The 9,905-nt window shown below is 42.6% G+C and overlaps 1 protein-coding gene across 1 annotated transcript in view; it reads right to left on the minus strand.

Moving 5' to 3' along the window:
- The window catches only part of LOC309395605 (uncharacterized protein), a 30,242-nt gene extending 22,353 nt beyond the window's left edge, over window positions 1–7,889 (minus strand). The window contains exons 1-3 of the mRNA XM_081960008.1: window positions 7,881–7,889; window positions 6,316–6,351; window positions 4,851–4,886 (exon numbers count right to left, since the gene is read on the minus strand). The gene's annotated coding sequence lies outside the window, so the exon portion shown is untranslated. The remainder of the gene's footprint in view (window positions 1–4,850; window positions 4,887–6,315; window positions 6,352–7,880) is intronic.
- Between the last annotated feature and the right edge of the window lie 2,016 nt (window positions 7,890–9,905).

Here is a 9,905-nt window from a genome sequence, read left to right on the forward strand (position 1 = left end):
TTTTCAGGAGCTTGTGCAGCAGTTCAGCAACGGTGGCCTTCTGTTGTAAAAAAATACTATAAAAGTTCAATAGTCCTAAGAAGGCTTGGAGCTCCATCTTGTTCCTTGGGGTGGGGACATTTCTAATGGCCTTTACTTTGCTGTCAGTGGGGTGGATGCCAGGCCCATCTATGAGGTATCCCAAGAATTCTACCTGCCTCACATTACATTTATTTGAGTTCACTTTAAGTCCCTTCTCCTTGAACCTCCCCAAAGTCTCACGCACACGTTCCATCAGTTGCTCTATGGAGTCCCCTGAGATGAATAGGTGGTCAAAGTATGGCACCACCCCTGGGATTCCTTGCAATAGCCGCTCCATTAAACACTGAAACAGTCCTGGGGCTACGCTGACTCCAAACTGCAGTCTGGTGCATTTGAAAGCCCTCCTATGGGTCACAATTGTCTGTGCTTCTGCGGTGGCTTTGTCCACAGGCAATTGTTGGTATGCCTGGGCCAGGTCCAGTTTGGCGAATATTTTCCCGCTTCCTGGGGAATGCAACAGATGTTGCACAACTGGCACCGGGTTCGCGCCTTGCTGTAAGGCCTTATTCAGCGTACACTTGTAATCTGCACAGAGGCGGATGGAACCATCTGGTTTCACAGGGGTGACTATTGGGGTTTCCCATACTGGGTGGTCGGTTGGCACAAGGATTCCTTGGGCAATTAGTTTGTCCAATTGCTCATCCATCTTGGGCCATAGAACAAAGGGGACCCTTCGGGGTTTGAGCCTGATGGGGGTTACATGGGGGTCTAGGTTAAATGAAATGGGTTTCCCCGTATATTTACCTAGGCCCCCGTCAAAGACGTCCGTGAACTCTGCCAGTAGCCGATCCAGGTCGTGGGTTAAGATTCGATGCAGGCCGGTGATGTCTAGCCCCAGGGGCTTGAACCATTCCACTCCCAGTAGGGATGGTCGGTGGCTGGCGATGACCATGAGGGATAGACGGCCCTGGAATTCGACCTCCATTCTTCCTAGGACTTGGATCTGGTTCACCTGGTAGTCGTTGAGCCGAATGTTTGGTGGTTTGAGGAGCTTCTTGCTGGCTGTCGTGTTCAATTTCTTAATGGTCTGCCAGGACACAATCGTAAAATATGATCCTGGGTCCAGCTCCATCTTGCATGGTCCCCCTTACATGGTCACCATGGCATGGAACTTTTCCCCTTCGTAGGCATCTGAGTGGCCCACAGTGGTGTGGTGGATCTCCCTCTGGGCTTGGTACTGTTTCTCTCTCCACTTATTCCACTGTTGGCCGGGTTGTGGATTGTTTTGTCTCCCCTGTGGAGCCATGGGTCTTGGTTGGGATGGGGTGGGCTGGGATGCTCTGCACGCCTCGGCAATGTGGCCTTTCCACTGGCATCTGCAGCAGATGACTTCCCGGAAAGGCATGCCACTCTTGAATGGAATCCCATGCAGCCAGGGCAACATGGCTGCCTGCCCTCTAGGTCCCTTGCGCTTTGTCTCCTCTCTGGGTACATGCTGTGGGTGGCATTGGCATCATCCCCTTCATCTCGTACTCCGGAACTTCAGATGCCCAGTCGGGTTCCCTGAATGTTTGGTGTACCCCACTGGTTTTCCTTACATGCACTGCCGAGTTATCCGACAACTCAGCTGCCCAGGCTTTCTCGACTACGTCCTTGAATGAGACTCCCCTTCTGATTAGCAGTTTCTTTTGCAAGGAGAGGTATCTTGTTCCCAGGATGATCTGGTCCTTCATCATTTCTTCTGGGTTGATGAATTTGCACCGGGTTGCGATTTCTAGAAGGCTGGCCACGAAAGCATTCACTATCTCTCCTTCCCGTTGGCACCAGTGATAAAAGTATTCCGGATCACCATGGGGGTGGCAGATGGCACGTAGTGGTCTTCCAGGGTGTGTTGTAGGGTTGTCCATGCAACAGTCTCTGCATTTGCTGGGGCAATCAACATCTGTGCCATCTTATAGATTTTCGTTCCGCAGTAAGTTAGGAATAATGCCTGCTTCCTATTGTCCGGCCTGTCCTGCAGTCGTTGGCTTCCAGGAACATCTGTAATCACCCCATGTATGTGTGCCAGTCCTCTGTCTGTGGGTCAAAGATCACTGGTGCAGGGGACGCTTGTGATGCCATCTTATGCCTTGGTGCAGTGTCTTGGTCCTTATGCGAAATGGCTGCTTGTCCAACGAAGGTTCTCAGGTCCCTTTGTCCTTCGTCGGCAGTGTTAGATTGCCAATAAGCAGCAGGCGAGAGGCAGGAGTGAGTTTCAGCACTTTTTATTGCAAGAGTAAGTGACTGCGCTCTGCCAGCTGGGCTGCTGTAGCTCGCCTTTTAAGAAGCTCTGGCAGACCAGCCGGCCAATGACAGTTGTTTAAACTTCCCGGGGTTTGGGCAACCAATCCCCGGTTAGCATGTGAAAACATGTAAATTTAACAATGTACATCTGTACGTAATAATACCCTTTGCAACAAGACATGAAATTTAGCTCAAAGTCTCCCATTCTCTTGATCGTTGCTGACATGTTTCTATACCTTGACTGCAGGGGTGGGTTTCTGCCGATGTTACTGCCATTTTGAAGCTCGTGCAATTTGTCCATGTGTGCACCTAACGTGCAATCCGTACGCATGCACAATTGCAAGTAATTCTGCATGCGCAGAATGCTACGAATGTGAAAATAAACATGCTGCGATAACCGGGGAATCAGTTCGGGGGCATGGTGATCCTGCTGTCCCTACCAGTTCGGTGAACCATTCGCTATTTCCACTACTGGTTAGTGATCCACCTCTGTTTGACTGGAATCAAGTGGTAGTAAATTAAATTGATTGGACATGATTTGGAAAGATAGACATCTCTCTATAGAAGGTGTCATAGCTGACAATACATACAGTAGCAGAGCAAAAGCCATGATGTCAAAGAAACAGCCTACAGAGCTCAGAGACAGGATTACTACAAGGCACAGAGCTACCGTAAACTTTTTGCTGCACTGAAGTTTCCTAAGAGCACAGTGGCCTTCATAATTCCCAAATGGAAGACGTTTGGCACAACCAGGACTCTTCCAAGAGCTGGTCACCCGGTCAAACGGAGCAATCGTGAGAGAAGGGCCTTAGTAAGAGAAGCGACCAACAACCCGATGGTCACTCTGACTGAGCTTCACCATCCTGTGTGGAGATGGGACAGGGTTCCAGAAGGACAACCATCACTGCAGCCATCTACCCATCTGGGCTTTATGGAAGCGGGGCTAGAGGGAAGCCCTTCCTCAGTGCAAAACACAGGAAAGCCCACTTTGCCAAAAAAAACACCTGAAAGACTCTCAGACTGTGAGTAACAAACTCTAGGTGGGTTTTCACGTGTTTCGCACTGAGGCTTCCATGTTGATTAAAAGGAATGTTTTATCTAGAATGTAATTTTTTGTTTCAGACAATACTTTCAGACAATTGATGTGCCATTTAAACAATGGCAGCAATACTTGTATGGTGGAGGAAGGAATCATGAATTTAATAAGAGTTTCTACAAGAGGCAAAAGAAAGAGGAGTGGAGCTATAAAATCTGAAAATTAATTTTGCTGCCTATGGTTTGCTGAAAGAATGAGAGTCATTATGAAATAAAAGATTAATGGAGTTAGAAGGGCATCATCTGATATTTCATATGTATCACAGATACCCATGATATAATAAAACTCAGCTGAATGTAGATTCTAAAAAGCATTATGTTAGGCAAGCTATTCTTAGAGTATGGAATAAATACATTTTTAGGTTCTTCCAGCACAAGAAGCATTTTGTAGACAAGTAATAAGTAAGTATAAAAGATTAAGATACCAAAGGGATTTTAAAATAAAATTGAGAGAAGATTTGATAACAAAACGTAACAGTGGTTTTCTTATTTAAAATTATCAGAAAGTTCAAAGTGGATAAAAGATCATTTTGAACAAAGTAAGGGTGAATTTGAAATATTTATATTTATTAATAATCAACATGTTATTAAAATGTCTAAGCATTGACAGAAATAGGCAAAAGAAGAACAAGTGAAAGAATGGATGATCAAATAGGCTGAAAAACTGGATACAATATACAAATAGATCAGTGGGATAATATGTGGTTGAAATTGACTGTTGAGACAATTAAATGAATGTTTTTGATCAGAGAAAAAACAATATCTTTCTGGCTGACTATGCAAACTCCTGGATGCATTAAATGGGGGGAAATGCATATGCTTTGAACAACTGGATAATAGAAACAAAATCACTTTTTTTGCAAGATAATTGTAATTATGTTCACTACAAAGGAAATCGGAAACATCTTTCTATTCTTTTGGCACCCTTTCTTCCTTCCTTCCTCCCTCCCTTCCTCTTTTCTCTCTCTCTCCATTTCTTTCCTCCTTTCCTCCTCCCCTTCCTTCCTCCTTCCTCCTTCCTTGCTTCCTCACTTCCTCCATCCTTCCCACTTCCTCCCTCTCTCTCTCCTCCTCCACACCCTCCTCCCTCTATAACTCTACATCAATCATTGTAACTTACAAATACAAACATACAATGATATGGTACAAAATTACAAAACGTTTAGGTACAAAATCATATTCAACCTAAAAGTATAAGAGACATGAAGAATATATGTTCTTCGTGTGTTCCATGATCCCACATACTTAACAGCTGCCTGAAATCCAGTTTGGAACAGCAGCATTTTTAAAGCTTTCTTAAATTGCAAGGAGAATGCAAATCTTATTTCTGTTGGAAGAGCAGAAGAGCACAAGAAGAACACACCAGATTAAACCATAAGATCCCAAGTAGTTAGAGGAGTAATATTAAATTGAATGCCAAATTAAAAGCTTGGCTATAAAAGCATACGTACGTTCACCTTTCTCCTCACCATGGTGTTTCTTCGAATCTGGAAAACAACACAATTGCATTTTTACATCCGGCCTAAAGCCATCATTTCCAATGTGTTACTAAGACTGCAACAAGCATGCCCCTAAATAAATATGGATAATTGAAACAGCCATTCTCTATGTGAAGTGAGGACAAGGTGATGCATTGCAACTAAGTGATGGATGCAACCTTTTCAATTGCTGGTCTGCTAATTTTGGACTCCTGCCTGGATGTAAGGTAGACATCAGCTATTTAGTGAATAAGACGCTATCACAGCCTCTCACCAGATTCTCTGCAGGCTGTCTTGGGCAGGGAGATTTGATTTGGAATAAGAGGTAGATTTGATTTGGAACTAGCCTTTATTTGGAACTAGCTCAGCTTCCACAGCACTGTTTACAAACTGGATTAGAAATGGCTACTAGAAAAATGGCAAAAGAAGGCTGAAGGACGAGCAGCCTGCAGAAAAAAATAATTACACAATTTGTGCTTCAGAAATATTTTCAGCAGATGGGAAATGAAGTTGGCCAGATGGAGATAAAACGGATTGCTTTGGGACAAGAAAAATGGATGCAAAATATGTAAAAATATTAGATATAATGTTTAAAATGTTGAAAGTTCTATAAAACAAACATGTTCTTAACATGTATAAGCATTGACAGAAATAGGAGGCAAAAGAAGAACAAGTGAAAGAATGGATGATCAAATAGGCTGAAAAACTGGATACAATATACAAATAGATCAGTGGGGAAATATGTAGTTGAAATTGACTATTGAGAAAACTAAATGAATGTTTTTGATCAGAGAAAAAACAATATCTTTCTGCCTGACTATGCAAACTCTTGGATGCATTAAATTGTGGGAAATGCACATGCTTTGAATAATTGGATAATAGAAAGAAATTAACTTTTTTGCAAGATAATTGTAATTATGTTCACTACGAAGGAAATCGGAAACATCTTTCTAGTCTTTTGGCACCCTTCCTCCCTCCCTCCCTCCCTACCTACCTACCCCTTTTCCCACCCTCTCCATTTCCTTCCTCCCTTCCTCCTCCCCTCCCTTGCATCGTCCTTCCATCCTCTGTCCCTCCGCCTCTCCACCCTCCTCCCTCTATAACTCTACATCAATCATTGTAACTTACAAATTCAACCATAAAAAATGTTTACGTATAAAATCATATAAAAACCTAAAAGTATAAGAGACATGAATAATATTTGTTCTTTATGTGTTCCATGTCCCCAGATACTTCACAGCTGCTTGAAACCCTGATGGAACAGCAGCATTTTTAAAGCTTTCTTAAATTGCAAGGAGAATGCAAATCTTATTTCTGTTGGAAGAGCAGAAGAGCACAAGAAGAACACACCAGATTAAACCGTAAGGTCCCAATTAGTTAAAGAAGTAATATTAAATTGTATGTCAAATTAAATGCTTGGCTATAAAAGCATACGTACCTTCTTCTTCCTCCTCACCATGGTGTTCCTCTGAATCTGAAAAATGACAGAATTGCTTTTTTACATCCGGCCAAAAGCCATCATTTCCAATGCATTACTAAGACTATGCAAGGAGCATGCCCCTAAATAAATATGGATCATTGAAACAGCCATTCTCCGCTTGTATTGAGGACAAGGTGATGCATTGCAACATAAAATGGATTGCTTTGAGACAAGAAGAATGGATGTAAAATATGTAAATTTAAGAGAGAATATGAGATATGATGTTTAAAAAGGTTGAAAGTTCTATAAAACAAATATTTGGAGTGAGAGAACAAATTAATGACAGAATGGAAATTTTAGTAAGACAGAGATTCATAGCAAAGAGCTGGAAACAAAATTGGATAACCTGGAGAGAGAAAGAATTATCCTTGAGATTTAGAGCTGTTCCTGAGGCTCTAGAAGAAAACATTAGAGAGCAGCTTTTAGAGTAAATGTTTTGGATATGAAGAAGAAACATATGGAAGCAGAAACTGATGAGATTTATAGAAAAATATCCTGATTTGCCAGAATTTGGAATCTCCCCAGGGATGTTTTGTTGCATTTTTTTTAAAGATGAGGAAGAGTTGCATCACCATTTTAATGAAAGATTGAAAATGGATGATATTGACATAATCATTCTGAAAGAAATTCCTATTAGAATCACTTGTCAAAGAAAATAATAATTGTTTATTTCTTTTTTAAAATTGCATGCTATGAAATGGGTTTTAAGGCAAAATATTTGGGCAAAATTATAAAAAATATAAATGCTGTGATATGTGAAAATAATTAAGGTAAGAGATGTAATGATGTCAGAAAAGTTATAGTGCATTCAGAAAGTATTCAGACCCCCTTCACTTTTGTCTATTGTGTTATTAAACTGAACAGCGGAGACAGAGAATTAATTGATACAGAACATTTCTGTCCCCAGCAATCTAAAATTCATAGGGTTATCACTGCATGTAACACAGATGTTTGTGTGGGTAAGATTATCACTCCCGCTGTCAAGCAAAACCAAGCAAAACTCTCTACAGAAATAGAGCACAACAATGATGAGAACTATCTTGAATGCATTTGGGTCAATATTAAAGGTTGGGGGGGAAATGACATTGCCATAGGTCTATACTACAGGCCACCCAACCAAGCAGAGGAAGTAGATGAACTTTTTGCTAATCAGCTAACTAAGGTGTGTAGGAAGCAAACCACAATAGTAGTGGGGGATTTTAATTACTGGGAAACAAACTCTGCACCAAGTGGAAGATCCTACAGGTTCCTAACAAACCTAGCAGACAATTTTGTTTCCCAAAAAGTAGAGAAGGGAACTAGGGGATCAGCCATATTGGACTTAATTCTCACTAACAGAGAGGAAATGATAGAAGGTGTTGAAGCCACAGGAACCCTGGGGGCAAGTCACCATGCAATATTGGAATTCAACATTGTTCTGCCTCAGCGATGTCAGTTTGCCCGAGGCAGGCAGCTAATCTCCACGCTTAGGAATCTCTTTCAGATCAAGCTTATTATCAGGCATTCTTAATAGCAAAACTTACAGTTCAGTGTTAAGATACTTCTGACTTTCCATGATCTGTCCCATCACGTAGTGTAAAATGTCTGTGGTTTCCTATATCCCTCGATGAGCGGAGATGAGGGGATGAGCGATGGCTGCCATCCGAGTTGACAGAGGGCGATTCAGAGAGAGCCCGATAATAAATCACTTTTCCCGGGCAGAATACCCACTGTCCAATCAGGGAACACAGATGTAGTCACATGTTATGGAACTACATTGCCCACAAGGTGGCTACATTTCCCATGAGGAAATTTCTTAAAGGAGACAGTTCTTAATTCCTACATTAGTTATATATTGTTGGGACAGCACACTCCCCGCCTGGAATTATAAATTCCACTACTTACTAACTTTTGACTAAAGGCAAACAAAACATGGCATAAAACAATGCAAACTTGACTATCTAATTACCTGAGTTGCACAAAGGCATAGCATGACTATCTAGTTAACTAAGATAAACAAGGCATAACATCAAACATGTAACTAACTGACTAATTAACTGAGCATGCGAACCTAACTAACTGATTAACTGGGTTACACAAAGTGATATCATCAAACAGTGCAAAGAATCATGTAAACACAAAGCATGCAAAGCTTGAGGTTCAATCTTCTAGTTCAGTCTTCCATAACAGCAATTCTGGATCGCTGATTGGTCTGGTGTAGAGCTTCTTGGTGGAAAATTGCTTTGCGACCTGAGCTTCCATCTGACGAACTAGTTCATCATTACTGGGTAGGGCTTGGTGCACAAGTCCCATAGGCCGTGAGTTCCAATGGACACAAGTCTCTTAGGCCATAAGTTCCAATACATGTCTTTGGGAACAAAGTTCCCTGCTGGTGCTGGCCAGTCACCTGTCTTCTGGGTCAGCAAGGTGGTCGGGGTGAGGACAGTTGGTTTTTCAGGATCCAAAACCTCTGGAACCAAAGCTTGAGAGTTGATGACGGCTGCCCCCTCTACCACGAGGGTGGTGATAACGATCACTGCTAAGCCCAACACGAGAGGCTTCCGTCTGGAGAGGTGTTTGAAGCGAGTTGGTTCTTGGGATTGGTTGACGGGTAGTTGTGGTGCTAGTTTCACCATTCCCATGATGAGACTCATGTTAGCATTGTTCTCCCCGCTGTAGATGAAATGAACATTGTTCTCCCTGCCGTAGACCCTGATGCATCCTACGGCTGCTATTGCCTTCATTTTGGCAGTAGGCAAGATGGGGACGTACTTGGGCTGGACAGGAGCACTTTGGGGACAACTCAGGGAGTCTCGCCATATTTGCCATTCTTGCTTTTGTTGGTTGTAGTGTTTGTCACTGGACCACATAAAACATAGATAGCTTTGATGGTCTTCTCCAACAAGGAATAAGTAGAACATCTGCTGGATGTTCTCCAGGATGGCTATGACTTCCTTTCTGAAGTGGTGGAGCATGCTGAACAGACTGTTGGTGAGGTCAGGACCTTTGAGAAGCACTTTGTTCAGAGAGGGGCCTTGGGATTGCACGCTGCTATCGAGAACTGCTCAAATCTGGCCTGCCTCTTGTGGCTGGCACTTTCTAAAGGATGGCAGGTGCCAGCATTCCTCATCAATTCTTGGAGGTGGAGCAAGTTCTATGTGTCCGTTCTGGACCGTCTTGTTTGGGAACTCCACTAAATGAGCTTTGATGTTTATGATTTGTCTCAGATTGAAGAGACGAGAGAGTGGTTGCTCATAGTTATTTGGAAACTGTTGTCTTGGTATGCCAAAGGGTATTGGAGCCATCCAATTCTTGGTGGCATTCTGCTGGAATTCCTTGACCATGAGCCTCAGAAATTCTTTGTTCTTTATCGACAGGGTCAAGTTGTTGTCTTCTTTGCTGGTCTGGAACAATGTTGTTCCTAGAACTGGTTTGACTGACGAAGTCGAGAAGTGTCCTTGATACGGTCTCGAGTGGGAAGTTCTCCCATTACTGAGAGTCTAGTTTGCAAAGGCATTTGCCTGGGTTGGGACTTGTGGTTGATTGACACATATCGTCCCAAAGATGCC

This window comes from Natrix helvetica (genome assembly GCF_964273705.1).
Source record: "Natrix helvetica genome assembly, chromosome: 7".
Classification (NCBI taxonomy): Eukaryota; Metazoa; Chordata; class Lepidosauria; order Squamata; family Natricidae; genus Natrix; species Natrix helvetica.